We start from the raw sequence: 17,770 nt of genomic DNA, 5'->3' as shown, positions 1-17,770 counted from the left end.
AACACAGCAAAATGTTTAATATATAATAAAATATTGAATCACATTAAAAACATTAGAAGAATATAAAGAGATTTTAATGACGATTTTGAGAGTAGGTTTCATGATATTCAGGCATTAGAAAAGGATCTGCAGGTGTTCACTATGCCCTTCTCAGTGGATGTGCAAACTATTAGACCAGAACGCAGCTGGAACTGATTGACTTGCAGTGCGATACTCAAATCAAAGATGGGTTTGCAAACACAAACAGTATGACTGAATTTAATGTTCGTTTTTGACGTTTTGCGACTTGTCAGTACGCAAACGATAAGTTTAGTACCAACCAACCATTGATACAATACTATGTGTCCCGTGAAGGAGGAATACACCTGTGATATATTTCAGTTTGCGTTTTTAATTTTGTTGCCATAGTCATAAATGATATACACATACTGAAATGTATGTTAATGAGAGTGCAAAGAATATGTACAAATCACATAAATTGTATTTTCTTCCAATAAATGTACGTGTCGGAAAACTTCAGTTAATCATGAAAATGTATTTATTCAAGAAATATTGCACACTGCTGTATATTTCCTTTGTCAATGAATAATTTTCTTGTCCTGTTGTACTCTTAATCTGTGTCCTATTCGTCTCACATGAACCATGTTTCAAATTATTATTATTATTATTATTATTATTATTATTATTATTATTATTATTATTATTATTATTATTATTATTATAAAGGCTGTTGTTCATATGGTAACATTTCCGAGCGGCAAGAACTGTACGGGCACGATATGCAACCCGTCTGTCCGCTGCTCTCTTGTCACGTGACAAACAGCTGTCCCGAGCAGAGCAAGTAACACCGGCTCCCTAGAGCAACTACGTGGTGACAGCTTTTACGAAAATAAGACGTTTGTACCAACAAGACAGCCTCATGCTTCACTCTGACAAAAACCTTTCCAAATCTAATAAGCATTTTACTAATACCCCTTACTGAAAATCTTCAGTGTTGGAACGTTAGTTAGTAATGGAAGGAAAATAAGATTTAAAAAAAATAAATTTTTCGTCGCACCGACACAGATAGGTCTTATGGCGACGATGGGATAGGAAAGGCCGGGGAGTGGGAAGGAAGTGGCCTACTATTTTTCTAAAAAGTTTCTTAATAAGTTGTTTTACATCGCACCGACGCAGATAGGTCTTATGGCGACGATGGGACAGGAAAGGCCTAGGAATGGGAAGGAAGCGGCCGTGGCCTTAATTAAGGTACAGACCCAGCATTTACCTATTTGCCTGGTGTGAAAATGGGAAACCACGGAAAACCATCTTCAGGGCTGCCGGGTGCAAGCTCACAACTGCACGCCCCTAACCCCACGGCCAACTCGCTTGGTGAAAATATGTGAAGTAATACCACAACATAGCATTGCTCAGTCATTACCACTTAATATTTTCCAGGAAAAATGTGATATCTTTGTGGCGAAACCACGAGATGTCGGGTGTTCAAAGGATATTTCAATGTCGCTAGCTCTGCATACCAGCGAAAAAGGAAAAGAAAAAGCCATCTCCGTACAGGCAATAAAGACCAAGAAAACCTGCGGGTATATTAGAGATATTATAGCCGAACACTACTGTAGAATGCCTTACTGTTGAAATTGATGAGAAACTGGTAATTCCTGAACAGCTTTTGGTTTTCACAGGATGTGAGTCGGCTTGAAGTTGACGGAGATGTTCTACCGCATCCTGAGCACTGGTGACGCTGGTTTTCTTCGGGGATGGTGTGTATGACAGGGGAGGTTTTAAAGCCATCGTCTTGCTCTTTAAGTCATAATTTAATATTCTTCTGTCCTTTTCTTCTTTTTCATCTGGCCGCTGTGAGAGGAACAGAGGCGCCCTGAGATAAGAGGATTTCGTACGTTACCTGAGTGATGTTTCGATTGTTGAGATTGTTCTCTCAACAGTGGTATCTAGTACTTGTTGATGCGGTTATGGATTCAACCAGTACTGATGAACTTTGCAGAACTGGTCGAGTTTCATATTTTTTGGAATATTTTGTATGTGTACGAAAACATCGGAATAGGCGATATTTATGAAGGATACTGTAATAAAAGAACGTATTTTAAGGTATTTTAAAACTCACTCCAGAAGTACGATTAAGGGTTATTATTACTATACAACCATCAGTGCCGACAGCCAAATGATTATGACTGACTGATTGAGTAAATAGAAATACTTCTCTCTCCCAATCTTTCCCTGTTCGTTCGTTGTAATCATAACTAATACAATATATGCCATTAGTTTGTTTTATCACACAAAATGCTAAAAAACATTCCAACTGGCAAAATGCTATAAATGTTATAAAAATTCACTAGTATTTATTTGTTTATTTATTTATTTATTTAATTAATTAATTTATTTATTTATTTATTTATTTAAATACTTCTTGGGCATATCTTTAACAGACAAACTTTGTTAGACTTTTGAGGTGGTATTTCCTAGACTGTAACTGAGTCAAAGAGTCTAGGATACCTCACAGTCGAATGATTACCGAGTTGCTTAGAATTCGCGTAGATTGGTAGACCACGTTCAATGTATTATTATTATTATTATTATTATTATTATTATTATTATTATTATTATTATTATTATCATCTTTATTCTTTCTTTCTTAATCCGTTTAGGCCTACTTTCCAGGGTTGGTTTTTCCCTCAGACTCAGCGAGGAATCCAACCTCTACCGTCTCGAGGTCAGTGTCCTGGAGCGTGAGACATTGGGTCGGAGGATACAACTGGGAGGAGGACCAGTGCCTCGTCTAGGTAGCCTCACCTGCTATGCTGAACAGGGGAATAACGGCCGTGGCCTTAAGTTAGGTACCATCCCGGCATTCGCCTGGAGGAGAAGTGGGGAACCACGGAAAAGTACTTCGAGCATGGCTGAGGTGGGAATCGAACCCATCTCTACTCAGTTGACTACCCGAGGCTAAGTGGACCGTGTTCCAGCCCTCGAACCCGGGCCTCCGGGGGTGGCAGCTAATCACACCATCCACTACACCACCGAGGCGATTATTATTATTATTATTATTATTATTATTATTATTATTATTATTATTATTATGCATCAGAGTCTGATTTAAGTTAAGTGTTCGTTGTACATAGCCTACAGTATAATGTTCTACTCCCCATTCTCAACATTCATAGTGCAGAATATTCGACAAACTACAACATTTTGATGGTCAACTGCGCAACATACGATAGCTCATATTGTTTGCTGTTTTGGTATAAAAGATACAGAGTTTCATTTCTCACAAGAAAAGTGTTCTCTTAAATTTAGATGAGTTAAAATATTTCTCTGTTACCGCGTGTCTAGTGGCACACAACCGAAGCTATTTATCTTTATGAATGTACAAGACATTGTCTGGGCTTATTAACGTGGTCGAATGGATTTTTTAGCTCCCAACGTTTCACCAGAAACTGCACCCGGCTTTTTCTAAGTTCTACGTTTTTCCAAAATATCCTTGGAAGAAAGCAGAGAGCGTACTGGAATCTGGACCCGGCATTTTCAAGCCCGGACCCGGTTTACCGCGAAACTTTGTTAGCTAGAAACCCAATTCAACCAAAGCCTACACGCTCGAAAAATTTCCTCTATACGCATCGAGATGCCGACCGTAAAACCCTGTTGAGCCAGTCATCTTTAGTTTATACTAGCTGATGTACTCGTGCTTCGCTACGGAATTCTACAACGTATACAGAATTCTAGGTTAGGTAGTGTACACGTTGTGAGCAACAATGTATTAAATTGCTGAGCATTGAACGTTACCCTAGAAACGCGACGGGGAAGTCACCAAATATGAATCCTGAGTTAGGGAATTTTCATTGTAATGGTAAGCCCCCTTGCCTACCATCAGTCACAATCAGGTTGGGGAGTTTTCATTATAATGGCAGACACTCACTCTCCACCTGCCTTTTTATATCCTCAGAAAGACTGTCTTAGTAGTTTTCCGAACTGAAATGAACATAGGTTACATGACGTCAGTAGGAATGGCGCGATTAAAAGCAATGCTTTCATATGAAATACTCGATCAAATGAAAAACCTCACATTTTCTCACTTTTAACGAACAGTACTACGCTGCCGATTTGACAGTCCAAAGTTCCAGAACTGGAATGACCAGGCCGCAGACAGCCGAGATCCGTGAACACACTTCGTCTTATTGTATTGGTGGATGCGCTTGAGAACGGTTGGCTGTTGAGAGAGCTCTTGCATTATTGTAGTGATAAAGTAGTGAAAACCTATTGAAATAGCTTAATTTTGTGTATATCTGATTCATTTAGTGCTGTTTATATAGTGGTGTTTAGTGTTTGTTGGTAGAAATTGGGAGTAGTAATAATTATTTAAATTTTGTAACAAGTAATTCAGTTGGTCTTCAGTAAATTACGTTTTCTAGGTTAAGTAGGCTAGCTATTATAGGTGCACCTTGTTTCGAATTTAGGTTTAGGTAATACTTTAGGTAACAATATTAACTTTAAAAATATTTGTAAATATCTGTAGGTTCGTTGGTTGTACTTACAAAGGCAGATTATCATAAGGAATAGTACCGTAACTTCTGCAGCAACTTCTCCGTTCAAACTATCGCGAAGGTAATAATTTACTACATTAAAAAACACGACACGCCTGTAAACTTCCATTTAAAAAGAAGTTAAAGAGATTACACGGTAATAGTTAACAGTCGTATTGTTATTGATTATTGTCGCTCCTCATATTCAAATATTGCATTGTTGGCTACAGTCGTGAACAAAGGGTGTAGTGTAGTCAAGTGAATATAAATAAAAATCAGCTGACCTTGTATTCCATTCATTTGTACTTCTGAGTAGGTAGTTAGTATCCGTAATTTATATTTCGCTCCCTCGATCTTTCAGTATTTATGAGCGGTTAGCTAATAATAATAATAAAGTTCATATATCCCAGTAATTGCAGTTCAAGTGCCTGGAGTAGTAGTAGTAATTTTGATAGAAATATTTGAGAAATTATTGTAGACAACCTCGTATTTTTCAGTAGGCCTAATTCAGGACACTTTTATTCTCCGTCCCGTGGAGTAGGGAAAATAATAGTAATCCACCAGCTGTAATAATCACATAACCACATTTCAGTAGAATTGTAGTGAAGATAAGGTATAATATATTAGATAGTATCTTGCCAGTTATATTCGTGTTTTTCTTCGTGTACGGCAATCCTTTCGATACTTAAGCATTTAACCAAACGCAGTGTAGTGTAGTGTAGATACAGTACATTTAGATAGTGCCGTATCTTGCCTGCTATATTCGTGTGTTATCTTTCGTGTGTATCTATTAGACCCTAATACTAATAGTAATTTGTCTAAGCATTTAGCTTCGTTGGTAATCTTTGAGTACAGTAGTTCTTGCAAATTTCATTTCTGTTGTGCTTAGTAGTGACATACGGTACGGTACCGGTATCGTAATTAGGATACGTCTGAAAGTAGTTTAAAAATTGCTGTAGTGTACTGTACAGTAGTATACGAGTAATATCCTATTAGAAATTAGTGTGCTTATTTTGTTATTGTAAAATATTTGTGTAGTACTGGTGTAGTAGAGGTATCCATAGAAACTCTTACTAAAATATTGTTGAAATTAGGATAGGCTTAATTGCAGTTTGGAATTGTGTAGTTCTTGTGTATTACTTTCGATATTCAGTAATTAACAGCAGTTTTTATCCTGTTAGGGGTTGTAGGATTAAAAAAAATAGAGCACGACTAAGTAGTATTGTAGTGTAGTCGTATATTAATTACCTTATTGTTGTGTAGTATCCCAGACAATATATCCCTCCGTTCATTTATTTTTTTTGCAAATAAGTTACTTTATTTTTTAATTTAAAATTTTCCCCCCGTAAAGAATGGCTAAGGAGCGCGAGTGTACTTATTGTGGGTGTTGGGAGGCATTGAGGGGTATGAGGGAGGAGTTGGAAAGTTTGAGGGAGATAATTAGGATTCTCACAGAAGACAGGAAGGAAGATAGGACTCCCTCAAACAATGTACAGGTTACAGTAGGTGTACAAGAGGGAGGGGAAGGAAAGGGAGGAGTTGTAGAAGACAGGTGGTCTAATGTTCTAAGGGGAAGGAGATTGCAGGCCAAGGGCTCTACTCAGGATCAGAATTCAGGACAGGTGTCTGTGCGAAATCGGTACGAGTCACTCCAGGTAGAACAACAGAGGGAAGATGAGGGTCAGGGAACTGTTGCTGAGATGCATGGAAGTAGGAGGAAGGGAAAAGGTAGGAAAGGGAAATGTAGAGTAGAGGATAGGAAAAGACAGGTGGAACAGGGTCATGGGAAGGAGAAAAGGGAGGAGGAAGTAGCTTCTGCAGCTATCAGGAAAGATAGGGCTGACCAGGAGGGGAGGGGATCAAATGAGGTGGGTAGGGTTGAGGCTCTGGTCATGGGGGATTCCATCGTTAGACACGTGGGGAAAGTGTGTGGAGGAAAGGGAACCAGGGTAGAATGTTATCCAGGAATTAGGTTGAGGCAGATGTTGAGGAAAGTAGAAGAGAGGGAGGAGGGGAAGGAGAAGGTGGTAGTGTTTCATGTTGGTACCAACAACGTAAGGCAAGCTGATATAAGTACCAACATAGTTGGAGATGTGTGGGATCTGGTAAATGCAGCACGGGTGAAGTTTAAGAAAGCGGAGATTGTTATTAGTGGAATACTGTGTAGGAGGGATACTGACTGGAGGGTGATTGGGGATTTAAATGAGACTATGGAGTGGGTATGTGGGAAACTGGGAGTGAGATTTCTAGATCCTAATGGGTGGGTAGGAGATAGGGATCTGCGCTCGGATGGCCTTCATTTAAACCGCAGTGGTACGTATAAGTTAGGAAATTTGTTTGGAAGGGTAATAGGGAGGTACATTCAGGGAAACGGGATGGCCTAGGGAGCGGTGATAAGGGAACAGGGAACTGGAAATCAAGTAGGGATGACATAAAATTGTTAGTGTTGAACTGTAGAAGTATTGTAAAGAAAGGAATAGAATTAAGTAATTTAATAGATATATATTTACCAGATATTGTAATAGGAGTTGAATCATGGCTGAGAAATGATATAATGGATGCAGAAATTTTCTCACGGCACTGGAGTGTGTATCGTAGAGATAGGATAGGAAAGGTGGGAGGGGGAGTTTTCATTCTGGTGAAAGAAGAATTTGTAAGCTACGAAAAAGTTAAAGATGAGACACATGAAATTCTAGGTGTAAGGCTGATTTCTAAAGATAATAGGCAACTTGATATATTTGGAGTGTACAGATCGGGAAAGGGTAGCACTGATGCGGATTCGGAATTATTTGATAGGATAGTCAGCTATGTGGGAAACGACATGGAAAGAAATGTGATTGTAGCAGGAGATCTGAATTTGCCAGATGTCAATTGGGAAGGAAATGCGAACGACAGGAAGCATGACCAACAAATGGCAAATAAGTTAATATGGGAAGGACAGCTGATTCAGAAAGTGATGGAACCAACCAGAGGGAAAAATATCCTGGATGTGGTGCTGATAAAACCAGATGAGCTCTATAGGGAAACTGAAGTAATAGATGGTATTAGTGATCATGAAGCTGTTTTTGTGGTAGTTAAAAATAAATGCGATAGAAAGGAAGGTCTTAAAAGTAGGACTGTTAGGCAGTACCATATGGCTGATAAAGCAGGTATGAGGCAGTTTCTAAAAAGTAACTATGATCGGTGGAAAACGGTAAATAAAAATATAAACAGACTCTGGGATGGGTTTAAAGAAATTGTTGAGGAATGCGAAAACAGGTTTGTACCTTTAAGGGTGGTAAGGAATGGTAAAGACCCACCTTATTATAATAGAGAAATAAAGAGACTAAGAAGGAGGTGCAGACTGGAAAGAAATAGAGTTAGAAATGGCTGTGGAAGTAAGGAGAAATTGAAGGAACTTACTAGAAAATTGAATCTAGCAAAGAAGGCAGCTAAGGATAACATGATGGCAAGCATAATTGGCAGTCATACAAATTTTAGTGAAAAATGGAAGGGTATGTATAGGTATTTTAAGGCAGAAACAGGTTCCAAGAAGGACATTCCAGGAATAATTAATGAACAAGGGGAGTGTGTATGTGAGGATCTTCAAAAGGCGGAAGTATTCAGTCAGCAGTATCTAAAGATTGTTGGTTACAAGGATAATGTCGAGATAGAGGAAGAGACTAAGGCCAAAGAAGTAATAAAATTTACATATGATAACAATGACATTTACAATAAGATACAAAAGTTGAAAACTAGAAAAGCGGCTGGAATTGATCAGATTTCTGGGGATATACTAAAGACAATGAGTTGGAATATAGTACCATATCTGAAGTACTTATTTGATTATTGTTTGGTCGAAGGAGCTATACCAGATGAATGGAGAGTTGCTATAGTAGCCCCTGTGTATAAAGGAAAGGGTGATAGACATAAAGCTGAAAATTACAGGCCAGTAAGTTTGACATGCATTGTATGTAAGCTTTGGGAAGGCATTCTTTCTGATTATATTAGACATGTTTGTGAAATTAATAACTGGTTCGATAGAAGGCAATTCGGTTTTAGGAAAGGTTATTCCACTGAAGCTCAACTTGTAGGATTCCAGCAAGATATAGCAGATATCTTGGATTCTGGAGGTCAAATGGACTGTATCGCGATTGACATGTCTAAAGCATTTGATAGGGTGGATCATGGGAGACTACTGGCAAAAATGAGTACAATTGGACTAGACAAAAGAGTGACTGAATGGGTTGCTATATTTCTAGAAAATAGATCTCAGAGAGTTAGAGTAGGTGAAGCTTTGTCTGACCCTGTAATAGTTGAGAGGGGAGTTCCTCAGGGCAGTGTTATCAGACCTTTATGTTTTCTTATATATATAAATGATATGAGTAAAGGAGTGGAATCAGAGGTAAGGCTTTTTGCGGATGATGTTATTCTCTATAGAGTGATAAATAAGTTACAAGATTGTGAGCAACTGCAACGTGACCTCGATAATGTTGTGAGATGGACAGCAGACAATGGTATGTTGATAAACGGGGCTAAAAGTCAGGTTGTGAGTTTCACAAATAGGAAAAGTCCTCTCAGTTTTAATTACTGCATTGATGGGGTGAAAGTTCCTTTTGGGGATCATTGTAAGTATCTAGGTGCTAATATAAGGAAAGATCTTCACTGGGGTAATCACATAAATGGGATTGTAAATAAAGGGTACCGATCTCTGCACATGGTTATGAGGGTGTTCAGGGGTTGTAGTAAGGATGTAAAGGAGAGTGCATATAAGTCTCTGGTAAGACCCCAACTAGAGTATGGTTCCAGTGTATGGGACCCTCACCAGGATTACCTGATTCAAGAACTGGAAAAAATCCAAAGAAAAGCAGCTCGATTTGTTCTGGGTGATTTCCGACAAAAGAGTAGCGTTACAAAAATGTTGCAATGTTTGGGTTGGGAAGAATTGAGAGAAAGAAGAAGAGCTGCTCGACTAAGTGGTATGTTCCGAGCTGTCAGCGGAGAGATGGCGTGGAATGACATTAGTAGACGAATAGGTTTGAATGGCGTTTATAAAAGTAGGAAAGATCACAATATGAAGATAAAGTTGGAATTCAAGAGGACAAACTGGGGCAAATATTCATTTATAGGAAGGGGAGTTAGGGATTGGAATAACTTACCAAGGGAGATGTTCAATAAATTTCCAATTTCTTTGAAATCATTTCGGAAAGGGCTAGGAAAGCAACAGATAGGGAATCTGCCACCTGGGCGACTGCCCTAAATGCAGATCAGTATTGATTGATTGTTGATATTTCAGCCGGGTGGGGGTGTCGAGTAGTGGAGACTCCCAAGGCAAAAAACTATGCCCTTTTACTAATCTGTTTCATAGGAGTACCCGATGAGTCGGAAAACCTCAGTTCACTACACAGGCGATGGAAAAATCTATCTGACTCGGAGGAAATTTTTTCCTCCAAGCCAGAGGAGAAACCTCTTCTTCACTGCTAATTTGGAATAAAATTAATGTAGAATTTAATACAAGTACAGATGAAGAAGCTTTTCTTAGGAAACGGCTCTTTTCAGGGTTGAATTTTGAGCTATATAGTTAATTGTGGTGCCATAATTTGAAATAGGCCTAAATTGTAATTCTAGATTACTACTACTAGTGACTAAGTGAGCCTCTGCCTTAAGTGTGCACACAGCGCATCAGAGTAGGGATCGAATAGCTGGAATACTATGATGAACCAGTCTGTTACGTACGGGCAGTATCAGAAAATGTATGATCCAGAGGAATGGCATGCTAAAGAAGAAAGTTTTCTAACTCCCCAGCTATTTCCCGCCAATATTCAGTCAGGCTGTTATGCTCAGTACGCAGCAGTAACCCTATCTATCTGAGTTGAGCGGCACCATAAGAGACAAAGAACATCACCACAAAGAATGGTCAATGTAGCCTAATGTTATTGTTGATCAATGTTATACCCTTTCAATATTGTATGCCTTCACATTTAGTTTTCTTCCGACTCTGAAATACCACTCTTGTCCACCGCCGTCTCAATCCTATATACTGCCTGCTCTATGGTATGCGGTTAACATGCTTCTCAGCGTGAGCTCTTAGTGTTACGAACCTCTGCTAGGGGCGCCAGCTAACGCACCCAACTTATCTCCGCACCCACGTTGTTGTGTTCCAGTGCGTTTGCATCGAGCATTCATATATGTGTCTCTGGTTGTAAAATGATTAATTGTTGTGTTCCTCTCTGTATATCAAAGCAGTAAATCCAAATTCTTCAGGTGTGAGGATACATGTTATCTCCCCAGTAAAGAACTTGGGGAAAATTGGCTTAACGCTATATCAAAACAAGGATCAACCAAGGGTATCAATGGATTCCATCCGCTTATTCTCGTGTGTGTAGACTGAATTTTAGAGATGGAGATAAAATATAAAACTAAAAGAAAATGTATTGATGCCAGAGAGCGTGCCTAGTCGGTCTTCGAATTAGGCTATCTCCATTACCTTCAAACCAGAAAAATAGCTCCACGAATGATCAGACAGCGACAAGATATTTCTTCGGAAGAAATCTGTGATGAAACAAGCTCTTCAACCGCAGGGAATACATTGGATGACGAGTACGAAATTCATGTGAACAACGATGTATCAATCCAAGTCAATATTCCAACGAGTAAGAATGATAGCAGTGATCAGAAAAACAGACATTAGAGGCTCCTATTAAGAATTCTGAGACTGCGATAACAGCTGATGAGTAACCATAATGAAGTTAAAAGACTACAGAGACAATTCGAAGGTAAACCCAGAAATTGATCGTCTGAATAAAGTAAAGAAAGCAGCCAATTATAAAGGAAAACCGACCGCCTTTTAAAATGAAATTCATAATTTTCGCAAGAAAAAATCCGGGCAGTCAGAACAAATCACGCGGTACTATGTGGCGTGGGGAATAGTATCCAAAACGGTTACGAATACGGCAGGATCCTGGTCTAGTGCCCTTTTAGTTCAGAAATGATGACTGTAATGCCTTTCGGCAAAACAATCCAGATTGTGTGCATTTCTATTCAAAACGTGAAAAACTGAAGTGTCTGACTAATGAGATGGCAGATGCTGTCTCGCTAACTGTAGTGGAATGTGTGTCTTATCTGTTACAAAATCGGTTATTTTATGTTCTCACTAGATGATTTTCTGGAGACGCAATAAAAGTTCTATTTAGTTCAGTGAGATTGGGTGGTGGATTTTTTTTCTTTTTTGCTATTTGTTTTACGTCGCACCGACACAGGTAGGTCTTATGGTGACGAAGAGAGAGATTGAGACGGCGGTGCTCTTATCATAGTCGGTACGGTAAAACTGAATAAAACATAAATGGTCGGAAATTGTATTCTCTATAACTTTTGTTATGTAGCACTTTTCGATAGGACCAATAACATAGGTTTTTAAAAATTAAATTTTAGGCGCCTTCCCCTAAACTACAATTTTATCCCGGGTGAATAAAATTGTTTATGACTTAGACTGTAGTTTCTTATTCCCCGACTCTACATATCGACTTTCATTAAATTCTGTTAACCCATTTTCGTGTGGCTCGGCGTTGATATGGACTTGGCAGCAAAAATACAAATTCATGAATATTTGTGTTATCAAAGCCGGTACGGTAACAATGTATGACAACCTACGCGAAATCGGGAGGTTGTGGGTTCGAATAGCACTGGTGTCTGGTTGGCCATTTTTGTTCTGTACTTAACATCTCTTCAACGCGTACTAAATGTACGTAACACGACCTAATATGTTGAAAGTCTATATAACTTTCGTCACGTAGTATTTATCGATAGGACCACTAATAATAAACATATTTAAGAATTGAATGTTAGACCTTCTCCTAAACTACCACTTCACTCAGCGCGAGTAAAATGATTTTTAGCTTAGATTGTAGTGGCTCATCCCGCAACTTCACATACCGATTTCCATTAAATTCTCTTCAGCCGTTTTCTCGTGATGCGTGTACAGACATACATGCATACAGACAGATAGAAATTACGGAAAAGAAAAAAGTGCATTTCCTTGTTACTGCTGACATGACCGATACATAAATACTATTCCTTTCAAATTCTGAGCAATGTACAGACAAAACTCTTGTTTTATATATATAGATAACATATATGGATTTCTAAGAGGGTGGTTCAAAAAATAAGGTAAGAGGACTTGATATTGCGTAAACACACGCAACTCCTACATTCACACACGCATAAAACATAGTATGGATTAGGTACCGGTATCCATTATGTTAGTGTAGAATGACAATAAAATAGGTTGAGAAAAAGCCTACCTAATCAATACACATTTTAATTTGTGGTTATTATACATCACACATCACGGGGTCATCCTCAGCCACTTATAATTAAAACTGACAATACATTGTTTAACTTATTGTATCCGTAAAACAATGATAAAATTCGTTCTTAAAGTTTAATAGTGCACCCATTAAACCATTATGTTGAATTGTGAAGAACATGAGTTAAAAATCTTAAAAAGTAAAATTGCGTCCTAATGATGTCACACTACATATTAATTGTTTTAGACGAATGCTGGATTCATCACATCAGGTCAGTTTCAGTTAAGTCTTAAACTACCATATTAAAAGAGATTACTAAAAACAGCTTCGGCCAATCCGTACGTCCGTTCTTCTGGACCAATTTGCTTTCTTATTGTTTTAATCTCTCCGGAATTAACTGTCGGTGAATTATGAGACATTGATACGTCTCTATGTTCAGTCAGATTGGAGTAATCATAAAGTTAAGTCATTAAATGATCAATCCAATAACTGCAGGCGAAGGTTTACACTAGCCCGCAAAACTTTCTGTACTTAGCGGGTTGCACACAGTTAAGGAGCAATATGTTTACGTAAAGACATCGGCGAAACAAAACGATTAGAAATAACTGTGACTAAAACCTGCAATTTCAACCAAACTTGGTGCACAAATGACTTGATACTATCTGGAGAGTAAGCCCCCTGGCTCAGACGACAGCGCGTCGGCCTCTCACCGCTCGATACCGTGATTCAAATCCCGGTCATTCTATGTGAGATTTGTGCTGGACAAAGCGGAGGCGGGACAGGTTTTTCTCCGAGTACTCCGGTTTTCTCTGTTATCTTTCATTCCAACAACACTCTCCATTCTCATTTCATACCATCTGTCAGTCATTAATATACATCACTTTGGGAGTGGCGACCCCATCGTAATAATAGCCTATTCATGATTCATTCATTACATCCCTGACCCGGCCAATGACTGGAAAACAGGTTGTAGATTTTCTTCACTATCTGGAGAGAAATCTTTCTTCTTTCTTTCTTTCTTTCTTTCTTTCTTTCTTTCTTTCTTTCTTTCTTTCTTAATCCGCTTACCGTCCAGGGTTGGTTTTTCCCTCGGACTTAGCAAGGGATCCCACCTTTACCGCCTCAAGGGGAGTGTCCTGGAGCGTGAGACATTGGGTCGAGGGATACAGCTGGGGAGAATGACCAGTACCTCGCCCGGGCGGCCTCACCTGCTATGCTGAACAGGGGCCTTGGTGGGGGATGGGAAGATAGGAAGGGATAGACAAGGAAGAGGGAAGGAAGCGGCCGTGGCCTTTGTCTGGAGGAGAAGTGGGAAACCACGGAAAACCACTTCGAGGATGGCTGAGACGGGAATCGAACCCACCTCTACTCAGTTGACCTCCCGAGGCTGAGTAGACCCCGTTCTAGTCCTCGTACCACTTTCCAAATTTCGTGGCAAAGCCGGGAATCGAACCCGGGCTTCTGGGGGTGGCAGCTAATCACACTATCCACTACACCACAGAGGCGGACTGGAGAGAAATGCCGTGGGAATAAGACACACCTAGCACCCCTAGGGGTGGAGTGGAGAAAGAGTAAGAATACTCGATTAAACGACCTATATTAGTATAGAATCCATAGTTTTCGGGGTCACTAGGAGGAATATACAGTAGTGACACTCTGAATGACGTGTAAATCCAAGTTCAGCCTCTAACGTCATGCGGGTCGTAAGGGGTGAGAAAGAAAATGTCCAAAATGACAGATATCAATACTGAATTGACAGATTCGGGGTTTTCTAGGCTGTTTGGTGACATTTCCAATGGCAGCTGGAACCATATATTTCATATCTATAGCGCTACTTGTAAAACATACAGTTATCATTTATTTTTATTGTTTGAAAGATCAGTTGCGTCCGCCTCTGCGGTGTAGTGGTTAGTGTGATTAGCTGCCACCCCCGGAGGCCCGGGTTCGATTCCCGGCTCTGCCACGACATTTGAAAAGTGGTACCAGGGCTGGAACCGGGTCCACTCAGTCTCGGGAGGTCAACCGAGTAGAGATGGGTTCGATTCCCACCTCACCCATCCTGGAAGTGTTTTTTTCATGGTTTCCCACTTCTCCTCCTGGCAAATGCCAGGATGGTACCTAACTTAAGGCCATGGCCGCTTCTTTCCCTCTTCCTTGTCTATCCCTTCCAATCTTCCCATCCACCCGCAAGGCTCCTGTTCAGCATAGCAGGTGAGGCCGCCTGGGCGGAGTACTGGTCATCCTCCACAGTTGTATCTCCCGACGCAGAGTCTGAAGCTCCAGGACACTGAACTTGAGGCGGTAGAGGTGGGATCTCTCGCTGTCCAAGGGAAAAACCGGCACTGGAGTGTAAACAGATATAGAAAGAAAGAAAGAAAGTAAGAAAGAAAGAAAGAGAAAGAAGAGAATAAATATCCTAAAAAGAAAGATCAGTTATTTCCCAGACAAAATAATCTCAAACTAAAACTTCATATTAAACACACAACATTAACTCTAAAGCTGCAAAATAGTTTGTAAAACCGAGAGTTGCTGCGCGATTTGGGTCACGTAGCTGTCAACTTACATTCGGGAGATAGTGGGTTCGAACCCCACTATCGACAGCTCAGAAGGTAGTTTCCCTTTTTTCCACGCCAGGAAAATGCTGGGACTGTATCTTAATTAAGGCCGTGGTCGCTTCCTTCCCACTCCTAGCCCTTTGCTATCCCATCCTCACCATAAGACTGGGTGCGATGTAAAACATATATTTTTTTAAAAGTTCGTAAATTATCAGTCAACGTCACAATAAAGACATCTACAAGAAAATAACTTCACGCACAATTGGCAGGTAATAAATATCCTAACCGCCTCAGTGGTGTAGTGGTTAGTGTAATTAGCTGCCACCCCCGGAGGCCCGAGTTCGATTCCCGGCTCTGCCACGAAATTTGAAAAGTGGTACGAGGGCTGGAACGGGGTTCACTCAGCCTCTGGAGGTCAAATGAGTAGAGGTGGGTTCGATTCCCATCTCAGCCAACCTGGGAGTGGTTTTCCGTGGTTTCCCACTTTTCCTCCAGGCAAATGCCCGGATTGTACCTAACTTAAGACCACGGCCGCTTCCTTCTTTCTTATCTACCTCTTCCAATATTCCCATCCTCCCGCAAGACCCCTGTTCAGCATAGCAGGTGAGACCGCCTGGGCGAGGTACTGGTCATCCTCCCCAGTCGTTTCCCCCGACTCATTGTCTCACGCTCCAGGACACTGCCCTTGAGGCGGTAGAAGTGGGGTTCCTCGCTGAGTCCGAGGGAAAAACCAACCCTGGAGGGTAAACCGATTAAGAAGAAAGAAGAGAATAAATATCCTAAAAATAAACGTTCAAAATAGAATTCAGTTAGCGCATGGAGCAATTTCAAATCAAAACATATTATCTGATCTATCTGTAAGGAATGCTGCGGAGCAGCACGGATCCTCTAGTAAAATTTAGCTTAGAATTTAACATTTTTCACAATTTGATCTTGTTGGGCACATGAGAATGGCTGGTAGAATGTCGCAGAAGTGGTATGATAAGACTTGGTTTCACGTGGTACGGAGAAGAAATTTGCTAGTTGCTTTACGTCGCACCGACACAGATAGGTCTTATGGCGACGATGGGACAGGAAAGGCCTGGGAAAGGGAAGGAAGCGGTCGTGACCTTAATTAAGGTACAGCCCCAGCATTTGCCTGGTGTGAAAATAGGAAACCACGGAAAACCATATTCAGGACTGCCGACAGTGGGGTTCGAAGCCACTATCTCCCGGATACGGGTTCACAGGTGCGCGCTCCTAACCGCACGGCCAACTCGCCCGGTGAAGAAGAAATTAAAATATGTGTTGATTAGATGGATTTTTCTCAACCTATTGTAATTATTTATCAGTACGGATCAAACATGAAAATTATTTCATATGAGTGTAGAATGACGCTGTCAGTCTGCATTATTTTGTTTATGTGTTAACATTATGCCAACAACATAAATATTGGCTAGCCTATACCAACTCGATTAGCAAAGTGGTTGTAAAATTTCATTAAAAATATATGTTATTTTTTAAAGTTTTCGGATCATTTTACTAGATTTTTACCGCCATTTTATTGATCATTTTTTGAACATTTTAGGACATCAAAATCCTGGCCCTGCTGATCACATTTCCGTCAGTCCCGCCTTCTAACAAGTAATGTTTGAACGGTATAGCTGATATTATGTGCTGTCTTGTGATGGTGATGTGATCTAGTGACATTTCTACCCTACTTTGATATGAAATAGGAATGAAATTGAGAATAATTTACATGTCAGAATCCTTATTACTTATTCGACCACTTACGGTGCGTAGGTCCTACTCTTTTCCTGGACAACGTTCTCTTCCATGGGTTGCCAGTCATCATATATCAACAAATTATATTTATGACAAAATATTGCGTCCTGGAAAGGCTTGTTCGAAATATAAATTACTCCGGTCTTGGAAAGGAGCGTGACGACCAAATGACATCATCACCAGTTGCCCATTAAGAAGGTCTCGGTTTGAATCCCGACCAATGCAGGTGGGACTTTTAAAACAGAAGGTCATATCCCTGTGGTTTGTATCTATGTAAAATGGAGGGTCCTGTAGATACGATAATGATATTAACAGACACAGAAAAGTACAAATTTACTTCTTTTATATGATCTTTTAGGTCGTACGGTAAGATCGAGATATTTGTTTCATGTAGTAAATAAAATACATGCTCAAGATTTTCCCTGACTGCTGAATAGGACATTCGTACTTAGATTTAAAGATGATTCAGCTGAATGGTTTGTTAATACGGAAGTCATGTTTTTTTAGTGTTGGCTTGGACAAAATAACCTTTTAGTTGTCCAGTCTGTTGAACACAAGATAGACATTTATGAAACACTACCGTAGTACATACCTGAAAGAGAAACAGTTTATGAATACAGTAATAGAATTACAT

At 39.9% G+C, this 17,770-nt stretch overlaps 1 protein-coding gene across 1 annotated transcript in view; it reads right to left on the bottom strand.

The window, feature by feature from the left end:
• LOC136856960 (DNA ligase 1) overlaps positions 1-17,770 on the bottom strand; it is a 434,127-nt gene that overhangs the window by 83,179 nt on the left and 333,178 nt on the right. The window lies entirely within an intron of this gene.

The sequence above is a fragment of the Anabrus simplex genome, chromosome 1 (assembly GCF_040414725.1).
Source record: "Anabrus simplex isolate iqAnaSimp1 chromosome 1, ASM4041472v1, whole genome shotgun sequence".
Classification (NCBI taxonomy): Eukaryota; Metazoa; Arthropoda; class Insecta; order Orthoptera; family Tettigoniidae; genus Anabrus; species Anabrus simplex.
Note: the sequence above shows the minus strand (reverse complement) of the source record. Positions and strands in the feature narration are given on the sequence as shown.